At 45.6% G+C, this 8,103-nt stretch overlaps 1 protein-coding gene across 7 annotated transcripts in view; it reads right to left on the reverse strand.

Annotated features, from left to right (window-relative positions):
- The window catches only part of Lrrk1 (leucine-rich repeat kinase 1), a 135,403-nt gene that overhangs the window by 49,684 nt on the left and 77,616 nt on the right, over positions 1–8,103 (reverse strand). The gene's annotated exons all lie outside the window — the stretch shown is intronic.

Genomic DNA, 8,103 nt, shown 5'->3' on the forward strand with positions numbered 1-8,103 from the left:
GGGTGCAGTGAAGCAGCAATGGCTTTTGGGTCCAAAGGAGGTCCACTGAGGCTTGGAAGTCCTTTTCTCAGACAGGGAGAAGGCTGAATCCTAAATGTGGCTCTGAGATCTCTGTTCCTGACTCACTTTGTGTGATCTAGGCAGCCACTGTCTGCAGCCATCTGGTGCTGTGCCAGGCCACACTTTGGGCACCACCAAATGGAGATCCAGAACTCTGGTCCACAGCACACAACCAAGAAACCCACCCCCTTAGCAAAGAGTCCAGGAAGCAAGATAACCACTGTTATCTCCATAGCAACCTAATGAGCTCACCAATTTCCTCTGTCACAGTCGGGCCAGGGCTATATTAGTAACAGATAGCTTCCCTAATTTTTGGCCCTGCTTCCAGTTCAGGTCAACCCGAGAAAGCTAAGTGTGGCCCCTACAGAGATACACAGGGATCCATACTTCCAGTGATATCTCCAATTTCCATGGACAGTAACCTCCAATGAAAACAGTAAAACCTTCCCTTGGTTCTGTTCTGAGACGGATCCACCCCTCTGTACCCCGAGTCTCTGCCACATGCAAACAACAGCCCAGCCTTCTTGCTGTGGTGCGCCCAGATCAGGTTCCTTATTTTTTTCCACAAGAGGAAGTCAGAAATCCCGGTGATCTGCTATTGTCGGGCAGCAAATGGGTTCTGGTTAACTACATAAGACTAAGTCTTTCCTCCATCTTCGGGGCTATCAAAGAACCTGAGACTCAATTGTGTTTCTAGGGAGAAGAAATCTGTTATTTGGGCTCGTCTATCCAAAGCCACTGAAAATCCATAACAGAAAACTACGGGGCCAGAAACATAAACAGAAATCAGTGTTTCACAAACGGGAACATGTAAGAACCGCAGAACTGTGGGAAAGACACCAGTAATTGCAAAGTTGGCCTTTGCAACTGGCAATGGCTAAGAGGTGAGCACATCTGGCCACAAGGTGGTGCTGTGCACCTTGTCCTTCACTTGTTTCGCCAAATCCTGAAAAGGCTGTGTGCTGTGCTGGTCCTTCCAACAGAATGATCTCTAGCCTTTATCTCCCTCTTCATTATAGATGGAGCAGCATGAACAGCTAAGAGGCAGAGAGAGGGACCTCAGCCTCTGGCAATTGTCTTAGAGAAGTCACTCAATTTCTCTGGCAGCCCTTTTCCTTTCTAATGACTGTCTTTCCCCACTTAGTCTAAACTTTTAAGTCTAGAAAAATCTAAAGTTTGCCAAGAGTTGAACTAGGACCCAACGGACCCCACAACCTAGAGTCGCCTGCTGTCAAAGCATCATCACCACGGCTGTCTCCCAGCTCTTTCCAAACACAATCCACCATACACTCTTGGGGCCGGGGAGATGGCTCCCTGGTTAAGCACTTGCTGAGTGTGGCTCTAGTACTCTGTTGGGTGGTTTACAGCTGCCTGTAACTCCAGCTTCGAGGGGATCCTGTGCTCCTGGCTCTGAGGGTACCTGTGCTTACCACATGCATACCCCACACACATACTAAACTGTTAAAAAATGAAACCAAAAGTCTTCACTCTTTACCGAACCATTTCTAAATGTTATATCGTGGCCGGTGTCCTCATTAGGGTTTCTATGGCTGTGATGAAACACCGTGACCAAAGCAACTTGGCGAGAAAGGGTTTATTTGGCTTACACTTCCACATCCCTGTTTATATAAGGAAGTCAGGACAGGGACTCAAGCAGGGCAGGAACTTGGAGGCAGGCGCTGATGCAGAGGCTTCTTTCACAGTGACCATTCTGGTAGAAGAAAACCAGCCACACGAAAGCGTGTGTGTACCACCAACCTCACTAGACCCAAAGGACAGGGGAAAGCAATTGGCACTGAAGTTCTTAAACCTCCTTCTAGGGCCCAGCGCCACACATCTCTTCACAAGTGAAATCTGATAAACTCGTGCCTGGACAGAAGCGGTCGAAGTCTGAAGACAGGGCCACGTACTCGGAAGGCAGATGAGCACGTGACAAGATGCATGCTGGGCAAGATAGGGCGTACTGTAGACAAACACTTCCATAGGCAGCCTTCCACCTGGTCTTGGGTTAGAGTGGAAATTTGGACTGAGGGTTTTATAATTTTTGGTGCACGGGCACCTAGAGTGCCTAAGTGTTCATGGGTGCCAGGGAGAGCAGACCATGAACCAAACGGCAGCGATTTCTATGCATTTGACAGAAACAGGTCCAGCAAGCCTGCGGTGCTCCTTGCTTGTTTGTGTTAGTCTGGGCAAAATTACCACAAACCAGGCTCCAAGGGAGCACAGCCAGCCATTGCATAACCCTGTCCCAGAGGGCTGAACAGAAAGATCAAAGGCGGTTGGCACAGACTGCTCAACAGCTCAGCCATCGGGCCTCACGCACTGGCTGAACACAGATGGAAAATGTCCCGGTGTTTGTCTCCCAGCCTTTTAAATGCTGGCCAGAAGAAAGGAAGCACACAGGAAGCACCGCCCGTGCCTGGGGCAGCAAGGGATGGCTTGGAGAGCTGTTTTCCAAGGTGAGGGTGGGGACTCAGGTTGTTAAGGAGTTAGTGGGAGGCTGGGGACATGCTCAGTGTAAAAGCGTTTGCCATGCAAGTCTGGGGACCCGAGTTTGAGTCCCAGAACCCAAGTTAAGGTGGAAAGAGACAACTGCTAGGCCCCTCAACAGGAAGTATTCTGGTCGGATTGGGACACAAGCTCTTCTCTCCTTTTTACAATTCCCAGCCAGGAATCAAATGGCTCCTTCTACCGACTCCCCAATGCTGTCTTCAGATTGCCACACACACATCACACAAACATTCTGTACACACACCACTGCACACACACCTTTGTACAGACAACAGGCAGACACACACTAGTAACAATTAAAAGATTAAGAGGTTTTTTTCCTTTATGAAGGACAAAAAAGGGTTGCTTATGTATGTTGGGCCATGGGCAGAGAGTGTTGAAGAGAATGTTCTTCTGATCTGGAAACAGAGGCTGCAATCAGATGCGTTATCTGCCTTGCATATTCTAGAAGCTACTGGCCAAAAAGGTGTCACCTTCCCTACCCCAAAATATTCTTTTACTATACTTATTGTGTGTGTGTGTGTGTGTGTGTGTGTGTGTGTGTGTGTACATCTGTGAACCTGCAGACTACAGCATGGAGGTCAGTCAGAGGACAACCTGAAGGGATTGGTTCTCTCTGCCATGGGGGTCCTAACGATGGAACCTCAGTTTTCAGGCTCAGAGGCAAGGATCTTCACCTACTGAGCCTCCTTTACCTCACCTAGCTGAACCTTCCTTTTATTTTTATCTTACTGTAACTTTATTGGCTAAAGAAAAACATTATTCAAAGGAGGGCTGGAGTCTCCAATGGTTTTAGCTTAGCTTTAAAACTCCACTGAGAGACGCTGAAGAACAGGTCCAGAACAGACATGGAAAAGGATTGTTGGCTCAGAGACTGTCCTGGTAAGGTCCTGAGCCCTAAGTCAGGCGGTGAGCCTGGTAGAGTGGAGCCCCTGTCTCTTATCAGGACTTTGCTGACCCTCAGGGCAGAATTCATAGATCTGCCCCCCAATTCCCAATCCACTGTTAGTGTCAGCTCTGTCTACTGGACTCACAGCTACGTCCGAACCCCATAACCCAAGAGACTATAAACCCTTTGATGAGACAGACCACTGTTTGGTGAGGTGGGACATAATACACTGAGAGAGGCAGTCAACAGACGTTTGTTCAGTTATGACACATGTGTTAAAGTGGGGAACACACAGAGTTGTCTGGAATTGTATGTTGGCCCCTTGGCCCACAGCAACCCTCAAACTTTCTTTGCTCAGCAGAGGTTCTCAGATGATGTCTGAAGATGGCTTCTCTTTAATTTGGGGGTTCCAAGTGGAGAGAGAAACATCTATGTCCCTCTAGAGCTACCTCTGCTTTGGTGATGGAAGCCCAAGGAAATGACAACTGGTTATTATCCCTGATTAAAATTAGTTTGAATTGCCACAATCTCAGCCACATGTGTGCCAATTTTTTTATAGACATGTGGGGTGTTTTGCAAACATGTCTATTCAGATAGGCAAATATATGCCTACTTTTGTTGAACCTATTAAGTTTTATCTTCGTCGGGAGGAACAAGCGAATGCACCTTCCAGAGGGTTTTAGTTTGCAGCCTGGTGTAGAGTTAAAGATGGAGCCCTGGCTGCTCTGTAGCTGCTCTCTGAAGCCACTTTGCCTATTTCCCAATATCTCTGTTGATCTTACTTCTTTCTTCCTCTGTTTTCTTGGTGTGTAACTCTTTTTAATCTCAAACAGTTCTAGCTTCTTTCCCAAGTGGCGATCAGAGGCCAGACAAAACCGTTACAGGATCCTAATCAGTCAGGCAAAGCCAGTCGGTTCTGAGGTTCAGGTCTGGACTAGCCTTGCAGTCTAGGGGCAAAGGCCTTGTCTCCAGTGTGTTACTGGGGAATATGGGGGAAGAGGAAGTAGGGCTTGGCTGGAAGTCTTCTGGTCCTCAGGGGCACACGCTTAAAGGAAGATATCTGGACCCAGTCTCTTCTCTTCTGGTCTCTTTCTTCTAGTTCCCAGCCAGGAATCAAACGGACTCCTTGCTGCTCATTCTCACCCTGGTGCCAAGCAACAGGCCCAAGGCAGCGAGGCCAACTGATCATGGCCTGAACCCCCTGAGACCTTGAGATAAAGAAACCTTTCTTCTATATTACTTGATTTCTCTTGGGTATTCAGACACCAACAATTAGGTTCCTTCCATATGACACACATGATAGGAAGAGAGGACCAATCCTTTAACTTCCACACGTGCTGTGGTGTGAGTGTGTGAGTGCGCTCACACATATACTGCACACTGATACGAATGCAGGTTTGCATACATGTGCATACATGGAATAAAATACTTTAGAAAAGACCATAAATAACACCTTTGTGGAAAGCAGAAGGAAGAAACAGATTTCTAAAAACCAAAGGGGACCTGCCAAGAGAGTTGATGAGAAAGCAAGATCAGCAGGTAATGAAATGACCTAAAACCAGCCACCCAGTCAGGGGAGACCTGTGGGGTATAAGGAAGCCCAAGAGAGACTGGAGAAGATCTACTTCAGAAAGCAGGGAAAGGAGAGATCAAGAGAGGAAGGAGGGTTTTTTCTAATCTTGAAAGGGGTTACTCGGTTAATTCAATGACTGAATGAGAGAAAAATAATATCAATTCTGATGAAACACATCTGCTAAAATATATTGTGAGTGTCAGAATTAATAGTGCTTAGCTGCCAGTCAAAAAGTGGAATAAACATTACCACAGATGATTGGAAAACATTAAATACAAAAATAGCTTTCAGATCAAAGTTTAATGGTGTAGTAACAACAACAACAACAACAAACTCCCCTGTAAGATGACCGATTCAATCTGGTTTCTTTCAGCTTTTCACGAAATTGCTCTGCTTGCCTCCAACCAACTCTGGAAATTTGTTCTACTCTTCTGGCTCCTTCCTATTCTCTGGCTTCAACGGCCTCTGCTGACCTGCATTGAGCTGATAAACTCATGAGCAAACTCAGCTCCGCTGTCCTGCATTCATTACACAGACTCCCAACTGACTGACTCTGTCTCCCTGCTTCTCCTTCCTGTGTTGTTCGTGTGAGAGTTGGACATATCCTATCCCTGACTCGTCTGTCAAATCTTTCTCTGATTCATCACTTTGTCTTCCCCTCAATTGTATATCGCTTTCAAACATGGCTGCTTCCTTTACAAGCAATTTCATCTTAAAGGTGTGCAGTGAGGATGTGTCTGTGTTCCAGCCAGAGGGATTAAAGGTATGCTGTATGTCTGCAATTCCAGTTGACTCTCACAGATCTAAATGTTTGGGTGTGATCCCTGGCTGAGCAGCCTTGTTGCTGGATTAAAATCCTTCTATACATCCATTCATTTTTCCATCTATGTTATTTACCCATTTATTCCACTGGCCGTGCTGTCAGAGGAGCCCCAACTAATACAAGCACAGTGAGACCTGAGTGTAGGTGAACAGTCCAGAGGTTGAGCTCCCATCAGATGACCGCACTTCTTGTGAACTCCTTGCAGTGCACAGGAAGCACTTTCGACTGACCATTTACAACATCCCTGCAAGGCTGCTACAATCTGCAAGAAAGAACTCCAAGTTCTATGTGACCAAGTCCTATAACAAATTCAGGACTGTAGTCTACAGGCCCAGTGTTTGATTTCTCCCTCTCTACTACACCAGCATCCTTAGAGAGCTATGGAAAAGCCGAGAGCCATCCAAAGACACCTAAGACAGGTGATGATAAAAGACCAATTATTACAATAAAAAATCTTTATGTCCTGACACAAGGCAAAGGAGGACAGAAAAGTCAATGAAGGTACAGGTAAAAATGACAGTAGACCATGAAAGATGAACTATGCATAGAAACAACAGGGGATGTACAAAGCTAGGAGGCCACCAAAAGGCAGAGGCCAAAGAATAAGTTCTATTTTCACAAGGCATCTTCTCATCAATTGATTAAACTTGGAGATAATGAAGGGAAAGAAACTTGGAGAAGCAGTCTTGCAACATATCTCACCCCTTTCCCGTCTCCATAGCTCACACCTATGGTCACCCAGGAGAAGAGGATTAAACAGAGCCCAATTATTTGAATGGTGAAATATCTCTCCTTTAAATAATGTGGGGAGAAGAGAGGCGAAGAAAAAAACCAACACACAGCAATAGTATAGAAATTTAGGACAACGAAAGCCTCTCAATGATTGGAGGGCACACAGCTCTGATCGGTTTACAAGAGGGGAAAATGGAAACACTGTAGTGTTCTGTGTTCACTTCACCCAGAGAGATGAAAGAGAGCAGAAAAGCAAAGGCAGACAGGCTAACACAGAAAACAGAGATGGAGGGAAGGCAAGAGCGTGACCAGGAAGGTCAAGTTGAGCATCTCTCGAAAACCAACGAAGTTGATCATCATTGATGAGCTTAAAATTAAACATGCTCACTTTCTGGTGGGATCTGAGTCCGAGTCCGTGGGGAAGTCAGGTCAAGGAAGAAGTTAGGACTTCAAACATGGTCAAACGCTCATGGCTGGGGATGTCATAACCATCTAGCACTGGTTTGTTAAATGTCCCTTTGGAACTGCCTTTTAAACATTTAGGATTACACCATAGGCCAGTGTTACTTTTGGCCTTGGCTAGAGATGCTTTTTCTGCAGTGGGAAGCTGGCAAAAGTTCTGAGGGTAGGGGGGTGTTAAACGCTCAGTCCTAAATGGAACACCTAGACCATCCCTCTCCACGAGTTTAGAGAGGATAGTGAAAGGGGCAGAAATAAATGTGAGGTGGGGGTGAAAATGAGTGCTATGAAACGCCGTCGTTTGGATACGACACTGCATTTGCCTCCATGATGTCACTAACGCTATGGCTACCTGCAGGAGACCAAGCTAACAAGATTAGTGGGTTACAGTGTGAGGGGGTGTTCAGGGGAAGTGTGAGGTGGAGGTCAGAGTGCCTATAATCAAGACACATCATATATGTGCATAGAATTGTCAGAGAGGAATAGAAGATACTTTAAAAAGAAAATAACAAGGAGTAAAAACGGCTGTAGAAAAGCCAGCATAAAAATCATTCTCTAAAACATGGAAGACTTTATTGTTAGCCAGAGCTAACAAGCCCCTGACTACACCGAAATACAAGACTTATTTACCAAAAGACAAAAAAATCCCCAATGTGACACAATGAAAGTAAGTGGGAAATGATGTGTCCAAGGGAAATAACCAAATAACCAGTCCCACAAGTTCCTAATTCGATATAAACTGTCCTCAAGTAAAAAGTTTAAAGAACAAACAGTCCCCGTGTTGTGTAAATGATTCCTCACTACAGCTGCTCACTTCGTTTTATGAGTCAAAACTAGGAACTTGGTAAGAGCCATTAAAATTCCAGGTCAATTGCATGTGCATTTATGGACATAAAAACTGCTATAACATCTTTAAAAATAGACTTGCAATTAAACTAAACTCAAATATTTCAGTCCTAGGGCCGATTAATGTCTTTCCAGAAAACCAGCACTCTGCCAACCCCAGCTGATTGAGGAGGAAAGGGATCAAAGAGCTACTCCTTAGGTCAGACGAAT

The sequence above is a fragment of the Rattus norvegicus genome, chromosome 1 (assembly GCF_036323735.1).
Source record: "Rattus norvegicus strain BN/NHsdMcwi chromosome 1, GRCr8, whole genome shotgun sequence".
Classification (NCBI taxonomy): domain Eukaryota; kingdom Metazoa; phylum Chordata; class Mammalia; order Rodentia; family Muridae; genus Rattus; species Rattus norvegicus.